The 20,899-nt window shown below is 36.7% G+C and overlaps 1 long non-coding RNA gene across 2 annotated transcripts in view; it reads left to right on the forward strand.

Annotated features, from left to right (window-relative positions):
• LOC120751317 (uncharacterized) overlaps positions 1-20,899 on the forward strand; it is a 154,296-nt gene that overhangs the window by 116,328 nt on the left and 17,069 nt on the right. For both annotated transcript variants that reach the window (XR_005700381.2, XR_005700382.2), the window contains exon 3: positions 17,723-17,794. This is a non-coding gene — a long non-coding RNA (uncharacterized LOC120751317). The remainder of the gene's footprint in view (positions 1-17,722; positions 17,795-20,899) is intronic.

Below are 20,899 nucleotides of genomic sequence, written 5' to 3' on the forward strand. Positions count from 1 at the left end.
TGAAAATAGGATTTTGCTCCTCAATTTTTAAAGAAACAACAGAATGCAGAGATGCTGTAGGGAAATACTAATTTTTCAAAACAGTTAAACAAGGAATATTTCATATTTTCAGACAAACATAGAACTGAACATCAAGATTAAGTGCTGTTGAGGCAGGAAAAGTTTTATGGCAAAGTATTGCAAAACCTCTGTGTGCGAGGGAAATTTGTGTTGTTTTCTAATGATGTGCCAGATTCAAATCACCAGGGAGAGGAAAACTCTACCGTAACTCAGACAGGAGCCAAGAACTCACCTAAATTGCTGCTGTAACAATGAAGTTGTTATTGAGTTACCCACTATGGAGGAAATACTAGAAGTACTTATATGACTAGACCAGCTTTGCCAAATCATAGTATAAGCAAACATGAACAACCAGGGTGACAGAGGAAGTATTTTGGTAACTTTATGTTACAGTCTTGGTCAGAACTTTTCCGCAGTGGTCTTGACCTTGCTTCAGCTAACAGTAGAGATTTGGTTCAACTCTAGTGACAATGGGTTCTTGATATTTATAAATCTTTTCTTCTAAAGGGAGCTAAGTTATTTCTCAAGTGGTGCCAAGTCAGCTCTGTCTCTGCCACATTAGACAGAGCTCTGCACCTTAAGCCCACTTTGGTGCAGAATGCTGCTGGTGGCATGCAGTTACCGTCTCGAGTACTAACACCTTGACCATGTCTAACCCTGATAGAATTGCATTTTTTCTTGATAATTCCAAAAATATATTGTGGTACCATGATTAGGTACGTTCCTCTCCCCTGGGAAGAAATCTTGGCTTGGTATTGTCCACAGATAAAATATTCTCTTTTGGGATCTGGAGCTGCCTAGTTTCATTCCTGCCCATGTTGGCTGAGAAGGCTGTTGAGGTTCTTTTGTCTCAAACTGAGATAGTAGTTGTTATGGTTTCATGGGAAAACTTCCTTTGTTGTAGGAAGGAGTAAAGATTACTGATAAAGTTGTGACACACAGAATGAACTGTTACATTATTCCTGGTTTTGGAATTGTCAGTATTTCAGTGTTGTAGGTCAGAATTGCCTTTTTTCCTGCCAATGTGCAAGAACAGGTGCTAAATCAGACGTTAGTACACTTAAGCTACACAAGGACACAAATACTGTATCTGAATGCATTTCATGTGAAGACTAAATTGTTGACTCTTATGGTGGCTTAACATGAAGGGAAAAAGATTTCCCTGATGTCTGGTGGTATCACAGAAATGGTTTTCATGAAACCTGAAAGTGATTCATATATAAAACTTTAAGCAAAATTGCTAAAACCAGTCATTTTTTGGTGTGTGGGTGTTGCTGTGAAACCACATAAACTGGGAGTGGTTAGCTCAGACACTGCACCTGATGCTTGTGTTATTCCTGGTTTGAAGAATGCAGCTACAGAAATTGTGTTGTGGGGTTTTTTGTTTTAATTGAGTCCTGTGAAACCAATTTGACAAATACTTGGAGCTCAATTTGAATTTTGAAGCTGATGCTCGAAAGTCCTGGCAGCAAAAGATTTTGTACTTTGTCACAGTTTAACAACAAAAGTCTGCAAACAATTTTTTTCCTAAAAATTCAAATAAAATGGAAGTGAATTGTTCCATATCTTAGTTCTTCTAGAAACTCCTTGATCTTTTATGTTGCTTTTACACTAAAATGCTTTGCTATGAAACATTTGGGTTTTTTTCCATAACCTAGGTTAAAAATTCTGAAGTTTTAGAAGTATAACAAGTGTTTACGTTGGTGGTTTAGGATTACTTCACCCATTTTACTGAGTCTGTCTCAAATTTTCTTCAAAAGCAGACTTCCATAAATCAATGAATACTGATTTTTATTTTTACATTTATGGCAATAAATACAGATATATAATCACATAGTGATTTTTTTTTTTAATTGCAAATCCGGCATGTATCTGGAAATTTATAGCCATTCTATCCATTCACAGGGTCAAAATAAGAAAGGAGCAGCTCTTCTCTTGATGAAATTAAGTGTTGTTAGCTTCTTCTCTGACCTTTTGCAATGACTGGAATGCAGAATCCAGGGAGCCTTCAGTTAGCTCACAGTGAACTAGCAGTCCTGACAAGGTCACATAACTTATTTGTGTTACTATAGGTATATATTTCCCTTGAATGAGGAAAATAATATCATAGTTTATTAATAGTTATGAAATTAAAATTATAAGAATATCTCCTCTTCTGGGAGTCTCTTTTGTTTGTCACATTTTTTTCCATGTTGAATAGCCAGCTAATAGTGTTCGAAATTATTGTCTTACCAAAGGAAAGTAAGTATCTTAGTGTTACCAATGACATGTCAAATGACAATTGTAAAAATCATTTTGGAGGAAGACTTGTCTTCCACCATATTTGACTGAGCTTAAACTGAACCCAGTGGGAAGAGCCTGTTGAATTCTCTCTGCATCCACTGAAGGTTTTCTGAAAACAATCTGGAAACACAAGTTCATACACTAACAGAAAATACCCCTAGATGAAACCCCAAATCAAGAACATGGTGCTGTGTGTGTGGTGTTGAAGAGCAATGCCACCAAAGGCAGATACTACAGATAAATATGCTGGAATTCCCCAGAGAATGCTATGGATGGAGTTAAATGACTCCTCCACATGCTTCTCATTTTCTTTAATTTGATCATTGCATTCATAACTTGGCTTCCATTTCTACCTGGTTCCCTGTTTTTCTATGCTGATTTTCTTTAGGGAGTTAGTGCTTTGGGAGCTCTTATAGCCTAATGAAGAATTATAATGAGAAAAGAATAACATAAAACTTTTAGGGGATAATGCTGCCTCTGAAGATTTTTAGGTTAACCTGAAAGTTTTCCTCTAATAAATATATTAAAACCCTATCAGGGTACTGTGCAGTGTGTTTCTGATTAGGCAGTGCTGGCACCTCATTTATTTCTGCTATATTTGTCATTAGCTTTGTTATAGAATATATTTAGTTGAGTAATTTTTTCCTTTGATTATTGTAATGGCATTGTTCCAGATACATTTTTTGGAACTCTTTAGATATTGCATCTCTCTGTAGAGCTTATATTTTTCTCCTGAGGACTGGACAATTAATGCAATATGTAGACGGAGTTGTTTTTATGTTCAGACTATTAAAAAAAGTGTCGTTTCTTCCTTTTGGATTTTTTTTCCTATTTTAGCCCTGAAGTTCAATTACAAGAAGTTCAAGGACAGTTTTCAATGGAACAGATTATTTCTTGGCTTCTAAATTTCACCTTGAATGGAGAAAATTAGTCTGGACTCAGTCCTAGGTGGAAAAAAAAAACAACAAACCCCCAAAAAACCAACTCCCCAAAAACAACAACCAAAAAAACCCCACACCCAAAACAACAAAACCTCAGTAAAAATGTCTGTAATTAGAAAACTTAAAGAAAGATTTAAAGCATTAAAGTCTGATCTGATTGTGGAAATGCAAAGGATATTCACACCCAAAGCTGTAGCGGTGTCAAAAAAGAAAATCTCAGAATAGTAGAGAAAAAATGAAAAGGAGAAAAAACCCCAGCCAAGCAAAGAAAAAAAAAGGCCATGCTTGTAACAGTGGAAGCCATATTATAATATCCTGAAGTATCTGTATTAGTGTTGTGTTTGTGTTATGAATACATATTCAAACAATTCTCACATTTAATTGTATCAGGATGCATAAAATATGGTGACATGTGTGTATACATGTGTGCATTTATATATACAGTTAAGATCTATGTGTATGTAAATAAGAAGTAATTAAACTTTTTTATTTAAACATGCATTAAGTCTTACTAATAGAGAAAAAATCTTGAATTATCATAAGTTAGTCCTGTGCAATTGGTCACATTTTTACAGTTTGTTAGCAAGTAAAAGCTAAATTTTTTTTTTTTTTTCTTTCTTTCAAATCCTGAGAATCAAAGCTCTTCCTAGAATCAATTTTCTCCCATAAGAATTAACGTTGAAATTTTCTGTGGACATAATGTGTCCATGATTGCTTAACTTCATGGAAAAGCAAAGTACCCTTTCAGATTTTAACTTCATTTTAGACTTTGAATTCAAATGAAAAACAAAACTAAAATGCCTTCAAAAGTGAAACTAAACCCCAGTAACTTCAAAATATTTTTCTATAAAAAGTACTGGAATTCTGGATGCTTGGCAAAGATTTATGACTATATATTTGATCTTTATCTTGCTTAATTTATGTTTTCTTGTGAATTCTGTCTGTTCAAAGTTGCTTTATTTTTAAACATCATTGGCAAATTCTGTGGTCCGCTTGTCCTTTTCTTGTAATAATTCTGCAGCAAACATTTAGATTGGTACCAATTAGGATACTCTATAAAGATAAATATTTGTGACAAATAATTTTCAGTACATTCCTCTGAGGCCAGTAGTTAATGCTAGAAGCTGGTTTGGGGAGTCTTATCTCGCATAGATCTCAGAATAATGATTGAAAGAATGTCTGTGCTCATTATTTGTATTCATCAGAAAATCTTCCTAAATAATACAGCTGCAGAGTTGAAGTCCTTGGAAGGTGTAATCTGTTTATATGTCCTATGATAGAAGACTCTGGAAAGGAATATGATAATACACTTCAGAAACCAAAGTTACACGAGGAAGCTGAGGTGCTAAGAGTTTCTTCTAACCCCTTGCTGGTACAGCTAATTCCGTCATGGTAATAATCACTTTGTTTTGTGTTTAAAGGTCTTCCTGCCAGTGGTCATTTCCAGACATGATCAGATAGCTCTGCTGGGCCAGTGTGTTATGATTGTTGTATTTCTGTTGCTATGCGTGTCTTACACACTGCCTGCTGAAGACCTCATGCAGGAGGCTCTTTGGAAAAAAAGAGAAGATGAGATAAATTTAGATTTTATTAATTTCTGTATTTCAGATTAAACATTAGCATTGGTTTCACATGTCATGACATTGATTTCCCTTTAGTAAGTACTTATAAGAACACTAAATCTCTGGACACTTTATAAATATTCTTTTTTTTCCACACTCCTATAATCTTGACTAACAGCTTAGAAAACTGGAAATGTGGTAGTAGGTAAATTAGTCACAGAAGATTTGCAAGCAAAGTTTTGTCTAAGTTTCTGTAGTCTGTTGGCCTGCCATGGTTAAGCTGCCTCAGTTTCTGCAGATAATTTCGTACAGAAATGTGATGTCTGTACTGTGATACCCACAAGCCCTTGCCTCCCTACTTGCGTTACCGCTGGGAAGGTTCAGAGAAAGGTTCCAAGAAAATATTAAAGTAATGCCTCTGGGTCCATAGCAAGACAGTTAAACCTTTCAGAGACCAATGTTAGGAAACAGCAATATCCTCTCAGGATCTTCTAGCTTAATTTTTGCTGTGATACCCTTTTTCCTCACGCGTGGACATGTGGAGTTTGTTCTTGCTGCCCTGGGGTTCTTAGTGCATTTCTGTATTGTGTAGCCATTCTGCAAGTGCTCTGGTCAGCTGCATATTCTCTGCATCCTACAGGTCTTCCTAGTCTGAGTCTGCACTGGAGCCTGAGGCAGGTGGTTGCCTTGCATGTTCTGTGAGTGCAGGATCAGTTAGGGCTGCAAATTCTGGTTTGTAACTCACACAAACAACACATTTTAGGACTAATGACAGAGGAAATTATGGGAGAACCGGAGGAATAGGTGCCATTAATGTGGTCAAAGTGTATTATTCTTATTCACAGTTAAATAGCCTTTAATTAGTTTGACCACAGCTTCAAGATCATTCTTCAAAGTCTTTTGTGTCCCTGAGAGCAAGTTCCCTTGAAAAGGAAGACTAGGAGGGGAAAATAGGGTAACCTTTAGAGCAGTTATTGACGTGAAGCTCACTCTCAGCCAGCTATAGCGTGCCTGTGTGCTCCAGGCTGCTGTGGGGTGCAATCAGCCTGTGGGCTGAGCTGCTGCCTATCCTGGACCTTCTGCCTGAGGAAGTGTTCATCCTGACCCGTTCAGGGTGGTAGATCCAAGAGACCCTTGACTCTACTTGTACTTTAGCTCGTTCCCATCCTGCAGTGAAATGGAGGAATTGCGACGGAAGCGTTGTTTCTGGCGCAGGAACAGCTCCTTGAGCTCCTTATCCACTGAGTTCTTTGTGGTATGAAGTATGTGTTATGTAAAGTTCTTGGGGTTTAGGATGTGGCATGTAGGATTAAAAGGGCTGGACATTCCTAACCTAGGGCATTTTTAAGTATTTAAAGGTTTCTCTTTCCTAGTTCATACTTTTTCAATAAAAACACAGTTATCAGATCAGAAACTTGGTTTCTTTTTTGTTTATTGATCCAGAAATAGACTGTGAAAGCATAACTATGGTTTTATGAAGGAAATCTAAAATTAATCTCAATATTATAGAGGAATTTACTTATTCTGTCTTGTATTACTGTTCCATATTTCATTGTGTTATGTCCAGGCCAAAACAACACTGGAGGATTGTTCTTGATTATTTCTAATTTGGCAAAAAGGAATAATTGTTTGACATTTAAAGCCATCAGCTTTGACTTTCACAAGGCTGTGTGGCCTATACTATAATATTCTGTAACTAAGCAATAGAATCCTTTATTTATGTTAATCGTCCCCCTTCTGGTTAAGAAAATCATATCAATCTCATATCAGATGGTCCCTTTGACAGTGATGCACAGTATTTGAAATAATCAATGATGCCATAAAATTATTGTGTAAACTTGTAAACTTCAAATAATCTGGACAATTTTTTTTGGTTCTTCTGGAGAGTATACCAGCTGTTCTTAGGATTTGCTTTAGCCTGTCACCATGTGCATCAATTAGCAATAGCTTCATGATGCACAAAATATGGTATCCGTGTTATTGTGGTAAGATTCAGAATAATTTTTTGGTTTCTGATGCTTTCATGCACCACCCAACTGTTACATTATAATTATAAAAACTAAAATTTATGGTAAGCATTCAGACTCTCAGAAGGTATGAAATATTTTAGTTATGAACAGTGACAGTTCTGGACCATTGGCTCTGGGCTTGTCCAGGAGAATTAAAATATATGTAAGACTATGGAGCTCCTGTATTTCAAATATATCCTTTACAATCATGCTTAATAGGTTGTTTACAGGAATTTGTCATTGTATTATTGTATTTTCTCTGTTTTTCTATTCAAACGTTGTCAGAGAGAAAAATGATTAGATTTCATTTTTTTATTATTTTTTGAATTAGGATAGACTCTATAAACATGGGATTGTGAGGGAGGACAGACATTTCATATTCTGTGAAATCTTGCAGATTAATTATTTCAGACAGCTCACCTGTCACTTCAGTAGGCGTCTCAGTAAGGAAAAAACAATTTTTTCCTTTTTGGTTGCCATGAGAGAGGTCAGGAACAGAATAATTGATGCTTTATGATGCAACTTTTTAAAATGTTTTTCTATAACAAAGGCATAAACCATCTGTAACTGTAGAAGAAAGTATAAAAAGCCAGTTATTGCATAAACTCCGATGATCTACCCATAGCTGGTCTATTGCAGCAACTACAAGGCAGAAAATAATGGCAGCAATAAAAATTACTACTCAAAAGAAGAAAAAAAAAAAAGTTCTTGGCAGCAAGTTTTCATAGGCAGCTTGCCAGTATCCTGATTCAGTGTTTATGGGAGCATCTTGAAATGACTCCCAAATTAATGACTGTATCTTCCATCACTACAGTCTGATGTCTGAGCATGAGGAGAAATAAACAATAGTTAATGATCTGGAAGCTTCTGGCAGTTACTCTATTAGTTCTGGTTCTTATTTTCACTTACTAACAGCAAACTGTTCTGATCAGATGCTTATCTTTGAAAAACATATGCAATGGAAAATTGCACCTCAGGTTGCTATTCATTTTAAAGTCTCTTTCACCGAGACAGTTTTACACACAATCAAATTATTTCATTTTGATTTCATAGCTAGATGATTACATATTAAGTAGACAGTGTTTTGTGTTTTGGGTTTTTTTACTAGGCACCTGAATATACTGTAATGTAGGGTTTCCATGTAAACTCAGTAGGGATGTGTGCCCAATGGTACCAAAAAGGCTTTTCCTGTCCAATACCATTGCCAGGCCAAGCTGCTGGGGAGAGGAAATTAGTTTTTAAGCAAAGCGGGTAGATGATAAATTGCTACAATAGTCATGATTTTTCATTTCACATTGCAATGCACATATATTATGTAAGGGGCTTTTGTGACATCAGCTGTAAACACAAAACCAGCTTTTTACTTTTTGATCTTTTAATTATTTGGAAATTAATGTATTGTTTTGCTGGATAATGTCAGAAATTGAGTTTTTTACAAGCTTCTGCAGGCTCATACAGTATGTAATTGAATGCAGAGGTAAGATCCATGTGATAGACTTCACAATCATGTGATAAATGTTTTCTGTATTATGTAATTCTAACACTGGAACTAAGCTTCTAGAGGTCCCTTAGCAACTTCATAGGCTCGTGTGTTTCTGTAACAGTGATTTTATTTTTGCAAATGAACATTCTGTATCAGCTAGGGACATAGGACTGGAAGGATGCCTTCATTTGTCAAGTCCAGAAGCTGGGTGTTAGAGGCACCATGTTAAATAGCTCCTTCCCTGTATTTACAGTGCTGCATTTTAAGGTGTGGGTTTGTTGGTTTTTTTTTTTTTTTCTTTTCCTGCCTCCCTAAATGTGAAACTCTTATTCTTCCCCAGAGAGGAAGAAATATCTTTCATTCCCCTAAACATAAAGTCTGCAGCTTTTTCTAGTGTCCTTTTGGTCCGAGAGAGAGCGAGTGCTTCATGTTGTCCTTCCTCTTCAAAATATCTGTTTGTCAGGTTTGCATTATCCTGGGTCTAATATTCTGCACAATTTAAATAAAAAGTTTCTGAAGGTCTCATATATCCAACTACTAGAAGACTAGAGCTGCTGTCATGTATAGAGAAATACAAGAATACATTTGTCTTTATATAGCAGTGGTCTTTATATTCCTGTGGCATCATAGAGAAATTCTAGAAACCTTCATTTAGGATAATGTCTAAAATGCATCATTGCTATGTGCAATTTAGGCTTCTCCAGCTAAGACTGATGAAAATCTATGTTGCATTAGGATATATTAGCTTCTTATATGCTTTTGAGTTCTAAATCTATTTGCTGCCTCACTCTATAATTACTCTCATTCCAGCTGATCTTAATAACTTCCCTTACTTCTCCTCAGAGAACTGATACTATTTTTCTAGGTACGTTATGAGGAATTACATCTCTAATGATATGCTTCAAACACTGCTGGAGTGGTTGAAGAAATTGCTAAGTAACTTAGAGAAATGTCACTTTTTTCTGTCTTAATTATTGGTTTTACTTCTTTGTATACCGTTTCCTGAAATACCCATATCGGGTGTCATTTTTCAACGTTTATTTCTGAGCTTGAGAAGCCGCACAGACATCTTCCTTGCAAGGGCAGCTAATAATTTCCCAATACATTTCAATTTCAGAGTTTCAGAACTCTATATCTAGTTCCACAAAAAATACAGACTACTCACAGGACGTTCCAAAGTAAGAAAATGGCTTTCATGACAGTGGCTCCTGAATTTCAGGTGAATATGCATTATTAAACTTTATTCAAAGTTCAGCTTAGGGAGCAAAAATAGAATTCCAGTGGGGACAAATTTTAATCATTTTGCGTTGAGTCTGGATAAAAATTTACCCTGTGTGAATTCATTGAGATACAACTATTTATTATCATTGAATGAAGGTAAATCTTGACGTGAAAGAAATTAACCTGGACCTTTATATGGATAAAAAGTATTGCATTAGGAAAGATCTCTTACAACTACTCTAGCAAAATATGAAATTTATTTTTCAAGAGTATACAATTATAATTTAAGGTATAGAGGAATGTTCATGAAATTACGGCAGCTTGCCAGACCACAAAAACTTTCCCATTCTCCAGTTCTGCTCTGTGTTAGCCATAGGAGAAGCAGCACGGTGCAGCCAGACCCGCAGCTGAATCTAGGAGAGAACTCTCTCTGAGGTTTGGCACATTCAAGTCAGCTGCAATCACAACAGTCTCATTGGGCACTCCTACTTTCTTGTACCTTGTGGTTGAAACTGGTAGATATGCTATAGATGGTCTCCGTTGCAGAAATATTGTATTTTAAAGCCATAAATACATCCCAGTCTGCAATTTTGTTCTTTTGCCTAACCTGCTTATATCAGCTTCATCCATTTACGCTTTACACTGTATTTGTCAGTGCTCTCAAAGGCAAGCAGGAAACTGCACAGTTTACTGCTTGACTCCCATACAGCTTGATTCCTGCATGAAATACGCATTTCTTAGGAAATCACTTTCCAGGAATAGACACATTCTTTTTTACCCTGAAATAATTGTGGTAAGGTGTATTCAAGACATCAGATTTTGATATTCTGATTGAGAGCTAAGGACATGCATTTGTGCTTTCACCTGGTTTCAGCTGGACCTGTTGTAAATAAGTGTAAATAGGTATTTAGAGATTGGAGGAAGAAGAGGCGAGGGTGCCTGGATATGCTGCTACTTTGTCTATTAACAGCTCCAGTAACAGGTGTGCCTTGGCTGATACAGCCCTCATTATGCATCTTTGAGTAGATCTTTTATCTTTTTTATTGATGATTAGGTGCAGCATCCAAAGTTAGATACCCACGTTAGAAAACATGAGCTGGTGTCCCACATGAAGAGATGGTTTTGTAACGTAGGTGCAGTAGAATGGCTCTGATTATGGTCAGAGATTATTTTTAATTTATAGCTTACACTGGTGTTTTGTTCCTTAAGTACAATGGAAGGATTTTTTTTTTTTTTTTTTTTTTTTTTTTTTAATCCAGAGTAAATCCACATATATATATATAAATTAAATAAATCCAGAGTAAAGATCACGTAAAGATCACTCTGGCTAAGCCTCATGTGAAAGCATCTGTACGCAGAAAATGTGCACTCACTTTTCAAGTCTAAGAATTAAAAATCAAAACAAACAAATAATGATCCATTGAAAGAAAAATCTGTTTTCATTTCTTGATATCTGAAAGCCATACTTGGATGAAGGAACCATATGTAGGTTAATGCCATTCTACCCATTTCACAGAATGGCTGTAAAAATACCATGGAAATTAGACAGTTCTTTGATTTTTAAGGGATAGGTATGGATCACCTGCTTGGATCTTCTACCTAATACAGGTGAAACAAACTTACATATTATCTGAGACAAGGAGCCAGGACCTTATGTTTAAGCTGCAGCACATTTATCTATAAAATGACAAATCTTATTTGAAAATTGTTGTTGGTGAACTATCTGCTGTGTGGTTTTAGATAGGTTTTTAAATAGCCACATTTTTGAAACGTGTCTCTTTTTGGGTTTTGTTTGATTACCGGCTCTAGTATCCCTTTCTCTGCTGTCTGGAGAGCTATGGACCATTAGAAATTTCCTCTTTGTTAGCCTCGTTTCTGCTTCTGGGTTTTGGCTTGCAATTTTGTCAGTGTCAGAATGCCCCCCACCTCCCAGGCTGCTTCATTGCTCTAAAAACTCGGGAGGGGCTCACCAGTCACCTCTGCACTCTCTGTTGACAAGGAGCTTTAAGGAAAACCTTGATTATTGTTGATAAGAAGCACTTTGAACTACTACAAGATCTGCTTAAGTTTGGCCATAAATATCTCATTCAATATTAGAACAGAACAAGAAACTGTGCAAACATCGAAAGTATTTTCTTGCATCAAACTAGTTTCCCAGTGTATAATTATGCAATTATTTAGGTAATAAAGTTTTAAGCTGGTACAAGCCTTTAACTTCCTTATACTTTTTCTATTAAAACAAAGTGCCCTTAAGCATTTCACTTTTGTTTTCTATTCACTTCATTTCCCAGAATAATTAAAGCTTAGTTATTCTTTACAGTGTCGTACAGGTAGGAACATAGGCCTGGTTTACAATCACAGAGGTAGAGCCAGGCAGTACTTTGAGTCTACTGTTGTAAGAGGAGCAAGTTTTCAACAAAGTTCTCAACTTTCTGCATTACATAATAAAAGAAATCAAAAATTCAGTGTCAGAACATCCAAGATTGGAGTTCTAGTTTTGCAAAGAAATATTAAATCTCCTGACCTCAATAAAAAAGAAGGTTACACCAGCTAAGTATCAGGATCTACACATTCAAGTTAAGCCCCCTAAGATGAAGGAAGGCTGAGACAGTTTAATAGGGTCACACTGTTCCATACTTACTTGTTTTATGAGACCAGAATTTTCAAGCCTTAGTGTTTACAGGCAATGCATGAGGCACGGCAGAGCTTGCACTGGTGTTTATAATGATTGCTGGAGTCCCAGAGCAGGGTTTTGGTTCACGCAATTCCCAAAGGCAGCTTTCTAGTTTCATTTTGCCTTTTTCTTTAGACTGTGATAACATTCATTCAGGGTTCCTTCTCCACATGGCACAGCTATCTTGAGTCTTATCTAGTACTGATCTGTGTCATTTAGGAAACGTTGCTTTCATCTGGGAACTCATAATATTCAGTCAGCGTGTGCCATTCATAACTAAATAGCCTCTGCTCTTCATTGTTTTTTTAATTAATGATTGTTGATTGGTTTGACTTGCTGCACATTGTTGCGAGGCATGATCAAAGAAAATCTATGATTAATCTGCTAAACTAGATGTCAGATTAGTAAATTCCTCTGTGCTATTACAAGGATTTTTCTCCCTCAGTAAAGGCCTGTCAGTGGATGATGGCTTTGCCATACCTCTGACAGGTCAGTCCAAAGGTCAGTCCCTGAAAACATGCATACATTAATGCAGTAAAGCGTGATGAGTCATTTATAGCCAGGTCATAACTCCAAGCGTTCTCTCCATGAAAGTTAGTCAGGCACCACTGAGAAAAAGATTGTTTACTCTGATTGCTTTTGAATACAGATGAAGAACAAATTTATACCCTATCATGTTGTGAATACATGTAGGTTTTTCTCAGGTCATTAGTGGAATCAATTAGTGTAGAAGCCAGAGAATAGTGTAGTGATTGTCTTTTCACCAGTTGGACTATCTCCCTTGCTTCTGTGTAACCACTTTAGATAGAACTTGATTGACCATGAGAAGTACTGGACTTCAGTTTAAAGTGATAATCAGTGAGCTGAAGCCCCAAAATTTAACTTTCATAAAGTGAAATCACTGGTATTTATTAATCTAATTTTCTCAATTTATAAACTCTTTCATGAAAGGGATCACCTCAAAAAAAAAAAAAAAAAAAAAAAAGCAACCTTAAATGCCCAGTAGCAAAAGACATGAGCACAGTAATGTGCACAAAACTTGTTTTAGATATGGACCTTTGGTGCAGCTTTACTGGAGACACTTAGTTGCTCCCTGTCTTCACAAGGACAGCTTGCAGTCTGGGATTGTCAGTCCTTGCTGGATAGCAGATAGACTGGATTTCAGCTGCCTCTGATCCTGTGGTGCAGCTGTTTTCATCTGCCTTGGCATGCCAGAAATCCTTCTTTTCCCTGTCTGCCACTTCATTAGCCGCTGCAGTGATGGCATTTAGCTCTTAGCCAGAAAGCAGAGAGTTTGAGCTTAAACACAGTCCTTCTGCTTAATAGCTCAAAGATGTTCATATGGATCTCCTGTTTCCATCCTTTCTGTCATTGATAACATCTGCATCCCAGTGCTGGAAGCTATTGGTTGAGGTGAAGGATTCCAATAATTTTCCCCAGTGACATAGATGGACTGGGTCGACTGAGCTTCTTTCTTCTGCTTTATGAAATGCTTCCTTATCTCCAGAAATAATACCTTTTTAACAGAAGAAAATTAATAGATGTATTTCATGCTGTTCCATTGGGGCCTTCCATTTGTCTCATTTTGACTAGGTATCAACAGAATGATTCTCTTTTTTAGCCTCCACGATGCAATGGCTTTCATGGTGCTACCATCTGCTTTCACTGGCAGATTTCTGCTACAAAACTTACCTCAACTAATTGTGCTTAAATTTAGGCTTGTTTTTTTAAAAAAATCCTTTTTTTTCCTCACTTTGAAAAACTTTTTTTTTCTTTTTCAGTCTGAGTGCTTCTGTTTCAGAGTACTATTGTTTCCAGCAGTCAGGATAAGCAGTGATCTCAGATATTTATAATTTAAGAGATCCCATGAGAGTAATCAGAGGAAGATGCCAGCATTTTCAGAGTTCACCTGTGATCACCACCGTATCTTTTGAGTTGGTTTGTGTTCAATTAGGGAAATCTTTTACTGATTCTCCACATAACTCAATATTTGAAATGCCACAGTGTTCTTCCCTAATTCATTTTCCTATTAATTCATCACACGTGGTCAGCAGATTCAATATAATTATTTCTACTAAATGACCATAATGTTGTTTACTCTTCAGCTTTAAAGGCCAAGGAAGAAAAACTTCTAGCTTAGGATCTGTTAAGTTGCACTCTTCAGTTGTCTTTTAAACCACTACAGTAATTAATCTTTCCTCCTACTTATTGAAGGATTTCCAAACATGTTCATTTTTACAGACTAATTAGCTTTCTGCCATGAATAAAAGATGTTATCTTAGAGTGGGCAGTGGATTTCTAAAGTGACAAAAATAATATATATATGTCTTTTTCGTCTGGGAATGAATGGCTCTGGCTGTTATTGAAAGGACACCATCTTTGGTAAAGAAGTTATCACTCCTGTAATGTTTTTAACTCATTGAAAACTTATTTAATTATAGATGTTGTTTCTCCAGACAATTGTGCTGGGAGAGCACTGTCCACGGTTGTGTTTATGTCCACAATAAAGAGGATTTAGCTCCTTCTAAAATTGGGAAAAGAGCACTATCATCTCCTGACTTATATTTTTTAACAAGCCACAGTATTTCCACAGGCCATAGTACTTAAATGCTCCAAGGATAGTATATGGTTTCCTGTAAATCTGCAAACGGCACTGAGGTCATTTTGCACCTGAACTTTTCCAGTCATGTCAGCAGATTGCTGCAGTTTCCTTAAGACAAAAGAAAAAAGCAGAGCAGCTGAAAATAATTAATATTGAACTTGACACATCAAAAATGTCATTTGTCACTTGTGATTAAAGCCTTTATCTTTAGTTCTATTTTTATATTAGTCATAGGTCTCCCTTAGCTATCATTAGGCTCCACATGGTTGGAGTTAGTCTGACCTTTGATCCATCACCACAGACAAAGGGATGTGTTGCTGCTAAATTGGAGCCTCAGCTAGTCAGAAACAGTATAGATCAACAAATGTAAGCTTGGTTAATAATGATCAACTTAGCTACTCCATTTGATTTTTAAGCCCGTGTGGTTAATGTAGATGTTGATCTGCAAAAGAGTTTCGATTCATAACAAAATTTAACATTAGGAATTTATATTATGGTAATTCAATCTGATGTGAAAAGATGGTTTTAAGTGATCTATATTTTTAGTATACTCCTACACTATTCAGTTGAGAAAACAGCGAGTGATAGTTTTACAAACTTTCTATTGTTTTTCTCATTCCTCTGAAGCCTTCCAGCAGTTTGCTGACTGCCACAGATACTGTGGTTCCTTATTTTCTAAGTATAAGGAACTGAAATGTTTGAGCCATTACTGTCCTACCTACCACCCTACCATTGTCCTGCCACCACATCTTTTATGTCATTGTAAGCCCATTCTGTCATAATCTCTTTTTATTTTTACTTTTTTTTTAAAAATCATGGATCTGAAAGTCAGCACGTGTGGATGACAGGCAGCAATATTTTTATGTGCGACCTTAGGAGATGTCTTTTCAGAAGCAAACCATTATTTAATTCACTGTTTAGTCACACAGAAAGGCTCACACTGCAGCTCTAAGCCACACTGCTGATTGACTCAACTCATTTTGGGATCTCAGTTAAAGCCAATCTGTGTTTTGTGCTACAGTTTATTGTGGATGTGATGTGAAGCTCTAATTCCTGACCTTGTGTGCTTACTGAATCACTTTCCACAGTAATAAAATCCTAAGCCAAGCCCTAGTTTGGTCTCTGGTAAATAAAGCTCCCTTGTGAATAGAGTGAAGACTAGTCCTATTAGTAAGTATTTTTGTGGTAACTGCTTCATTATTCTAAGATCATTAACACACTTCCTCTTTTACTGCAAGTGATTGTGGGTTAAAGTCATTATTTTAGGCATCTACATTTCGTTTATCAACATCTAGTCCTAAATAGCCTGCATTTTCTGGAAGCTGGAACAATTGCTGTCTGAGGATTATTATCCAGGAGACCATTTCCCTGCCACTCCCACTGCCTTTAGCAAACACCTCTATGCCTGAAGTGCTGTTTACTGTGGAATTGTTGATAATTAAAACTCGGTATCTGAGCATTTAAAGACTGAAAGTACCACTGTGTTTCCTTGATGTGCATAAGAACAGGTGTTTTTTCTGCCAGTACCCCTGCACTGAACCACACAGCTTGCCCTTTACTGTGAGGTGTTTCTCTCGCTTAGGACATTAGGCTGAATCATCCTGTCCTTTGACTTAGATAATTAAATCATTTACTCTTCTTTTAGGTTATTTTTGGTAGGCTGTAAATGGGCTTCAGTATCACATTTTCCTCACTGAAATTTCCAAATTTTCAGTGTCAAATTGGAATCTCATATAAAACTTTCTAATTTTTTTGAGTCTAATTCTCCTTGTTTAAAAGGGTGACATACAGCACTGATACAGGAACAACTGAAGAATATTTCTTCTGGGTGGCCTCTAGGTTGTTTATTTTGTGTGTCTGTGGCTGCACCTTCACCCTTTATTTATATATTAATTTCTTTGGGAATGTTGTTTTGAGCAAATCAGTGCATAAATCAGTAATCCATTACCCTTTCCTCTATCAAGCCAAATAACTTGGTAGGAATTGGCAAAGTCTAATTTAATCTTCAGATATCCCAAAGAAAGCCAGCGAGAATTTAAACTGAGGGTAAGGAATACATTTTTCTGACACATCATAATAGTGTAGCAGCATTTTATAACACTATTAAGTGATTTTTTTCCAAAATCCTATAGGATTCTGTCATTCACTTCAATAGACCAGGCTCATTTATTTATTTATTTATTTATTTATTTATTTATTTATTTTGATTTAGAGCTCCCCTTTCATTGCTTGGTCCCACAGCCCTCACAAAACCATAGGATTTTTTCAGTAGTGGTCCTGCACTTTCATATATTTCAATATAGAAAAAGGTTCTCCTTCAGTGATGAAAATGCTGTACATCTGGATGGAGAATGAGCTTAGGATTTCAATAACAGACCCTAATCCCATACTACTTCTTTCCCATGCTTCTGTTGTCCTGGTTTCCAGTTTGTAGTTTTTATGTTTTCTAACAAAAAATCAGTTGTGGAAATAGCTATTTGACAAAATTGAATTTCTCACCACCCTGAGGTATTTGAGTTTTTATTAATGAGATTTGTAAAATCAAGTTATTTTTATAAATAACATTTCCTCTGTGCACTTCATTTTTCTTTCCCAAAAAAACTTCACAAAAAGCAAAAAAAACCCAAAAAACAAAACAGCTTCTTGTCATGCTCATCTCTCCTGCTTTTGGATAATTTAATGGTATGCCTTTGTGGACCCAAGGTGATTGTTTCTACTCTCTGTGTAGTAGTGCGACAAAACACGGATAACTCTCCATTTTGCCATTTACTTCAGAAATATTTCCATAAAAGTGAAGGGAAATTCCAGTTCATATTTTGTCACTGTTGGTCTTAAGTTTATTGCAACAAACATAATTTTTTAATTATTCTTTTAAAATTTTTATTAGGTGTTTTGCTCAGCCCATTTCCAGCTTCTGTGAAATCAGTGCTGACACCAGTGAGACCATTGGAGACATAAGGTAAAATTTGATATATTATTATTCTCTAGAAGGTGGTGTACTCTGTGTTTTCATTATTTTCTACTTAGCAAATAAGGTGTAAGCAAGTTATTAGAGAGTAAAAGATCAGAGTAAAAAGAGAATGGATGTACAATATAATTCCCATTCTTTCCACTTTTACCCACGTTAGGCCTTATACAAAGATGATATTTGTTTTGCTTTCAGCTGTTAAACCGTGTTTGCAAAAAGTGTTATGCAGAGAATCGCATCATGAAGAGTAAAGCCAGATAAAAAATTTGTTTTACATGTTTCATCATATTCTTATTATTCACGTGCATTGGGAAGTCAAAAAGAACCTAAAAGTTGCTTTTTGTGAAACAACTCTTACCTCTTCTCGCTTCCCTCCTGGCTCCCAGTGGCAACAATGGGAAGAAAACTTAACTCCTATTTTCTAAACAATGAAGTATGAAGTTTTCTCATAACCAGCAGAGTTTGTTTGAAGTCACGTACAGTTACATTTCACACATGTAAATGTGCTTGGCGCTTATGCAGCTTTGGAAGTGTCGTTCCAATTTCATACCAATAAAACTGTTCACTGTGCGCTGGTGATTTTTAAAATGAACGCATTTTAGTTCAGTTTGGTTTGTTCTCTTCTTATGGTGAAGTGAATGTCTCCGTTTTGCACTCTTTACTCGCGAGAAGGGCGTTAATGTGCTGCTTTGGCAGCTGGTGTTGTTAGCGAAATACAATCTCTGCTTTCGTGGTGAAATTGCCAAAGTTATAAAATATTGAGCAGGCATGTCAGTCTGGAAATAGTTAAAAAGGCCGTTTACTGGAGTATTTCAATGTGGGGGAAAGAGTTAAGTGATTTTCCAAGACGGTCAGTGGTAGGCTTCCCTGCAGCAGGGTTGAGTGTCGGAAATGATGGCTGGCGCTGGTGCCAGGGCTTGCATCCGTGAGGTGCATCAATGCTGCAGTGCAAGCCTTTGGAGATCATTTCGCTCTGTCACTGACCCTTTCAGGCACCATTTTAAATGAGCTGGGATCAGTCATGCTGCTCCTCTGAGCACTCAGCTCACAAGGGTGCTCCCCAGCACCCTCCCACCTCGTGGTGCTCCGCCACTGACCTTAACCAGGCTTTTTGCACATCTGAAGAGTGCCTCTGGCTTTCAGATCTTGAATCCAACTCTGAGTGTTGTTACTGGCTATAGTGAGAAGATAAGGAAAACTTGAAGTGTACTGGGAGATTTTATGGCCTTAGAAATTTGTGCTGCATATTCCAGAAAAAAAGAAAAAAGATTTTGAGTGTATCTCATCATGCTCTTTCCAAAATAGGCTAAATAGAACTTATGACTGAGTAATGTCATGAATGAAAAACACTTTAAAAGTCTACCTTCCCACCTCCTCCCTCCCACTATTTCCTTCATTCCTGCTTTGATTTTAATCTGTTTGGGGGGGGTTTTTTGGATTACAAATAGTTTTGTTTGTTTTCATTACTGTATTACAAAACAAAACTAATTAAACAGTTTGTACAGAAACAATTAAAAGACAAAATGTTTTTCTCTTGCTAGCCGGATAGTTATGTGTTGTGTGGCAAAATAGCAGTTGCAATATGTATTTGTGTAGGAGGTTAAATCTGGTGTCAGGGGTTTGCAATGACAGATACAGTATGTTACTATGGCGGTGACAGGGACTTTAAGAGAAAGTTTGTTGGGTTTTTTTTGGTGGGTTTTTTTTGTTTGTTTGTTTTTGTTTTTCCTGTAAGCCTTTCAGTAGGTTGGGGATTGCATTTTAAACCTCCTCAAAATACCAGGTACTGACATTATGTGTTAAAAGTGGCTGAAAGGTCCTCAGGAAAACAGAAACAATTAGTCCCAAATACGGTTTGTTATGAAGGGATTCAAAATGTTTAACTTACTCCCATATAAACTAGGTCCTGTCGGGATATTTTGTAGTCAAATTGTACTCACTCCTGAGGCCAAATACTCTACCAGTGTAAGTCACAGTAAGAACAGGTCTTGCTCAGACTCCTGTGGTCCTGTTATGGGGCCTTCACAGTTTCACAGAATCTTTTTGGTTGAGATTGATCCTGATTTCTCAGAAAGGAAAAGCATCCTTTCTCATTTGTACATTTGTTCTTGTTTGTATGGAATATTCAGCAAGAAGTTTAACAGTTGTAAATGGAGGGTAAAAAGGGATGAGAAAGAAATTAACACCTCTGGGTGCTTCTCATGTGAGAATAAAACATATTGCAGCTCATAGGGCTCTATATTGCAGCAAGTCCTGACCTGAATGAACTGTGCTGGCATGAAGGTACATGAAACTATCCAATGCTCTTCCAAATTGGGAATTGTAAATCTGTCTTTTTTATAGGCCCTTTTTATATGGAAATCTCTCCTCTGTACAAACGGTTTTGGAAGCTGAGCCTTCTTCCAGAGCTCTCAGATGTTAGTGAGGTAGCTATTTTGGGGCTGGGTCTGCATCAGCAAGTGAGCTGTGCATGGTAAACTTTGTCTAGTCAGCTTGTAGGGCAAATGCATTCCTAAACTTCCTGGAGAACATGTGAGGAAAGTGAAGAGACTGAACAGAATTCACAGGAAGCAAATAAACAGCTCTATAAACTGGCATTAGGAAAGTTTCTGCTTTTTTGTTTCTTTCTATGGCTTTGGTACCTGGTTCTATGTTACAGAGAGACTCAGAGGAGATCCATCACATGAAACTGATATGTATATTTTCTTCTTCTTTAAGGTCCATTTTATTTCTGTTGCAATTAAAGATCTTGCTCTTAATCTTGAGAAAACTTGGCCCAGGTAAAATTTTGTTGCCTTAAGAAAACTGTCCAGCATCTAGAAATGTGGAATTATTGCAATTATTACTGCTGCTTAGGACTGGGAGAGGAAGCTGAATGAAGGTAGCATAGAAAGAATGCATCTAGAGCATAGAGGGTGCATCCTCTCATAGTGAGTTGAATTTTCTACCCTGAAACCTAATACAAAGCTCTTTGTAATGTTAAATTCATCCAGACTATGCAAAGCTTGATCATGACTTTTTTGCTCCCTCTAATGCCTAGGCAGAGCTCCCCAAAATTTTGTCATTTGAAGTGAGAATAAGAATAGCTTTCCAAGG

This window comes from Hirundo rustica, chromosome 3, assembly GCF_015227805.2.
Source record: "Hirundo rustica isolate bHirRus1 chromosome 3, bHirRus1.pri.v3, whole genome shotgun sequence".
Lineage (NCBI taxonomy): Eukaryota > Metazoa > Chordata > Aves > Passeriformes > Hirundinidae > Hirundo > Hirundo rustica.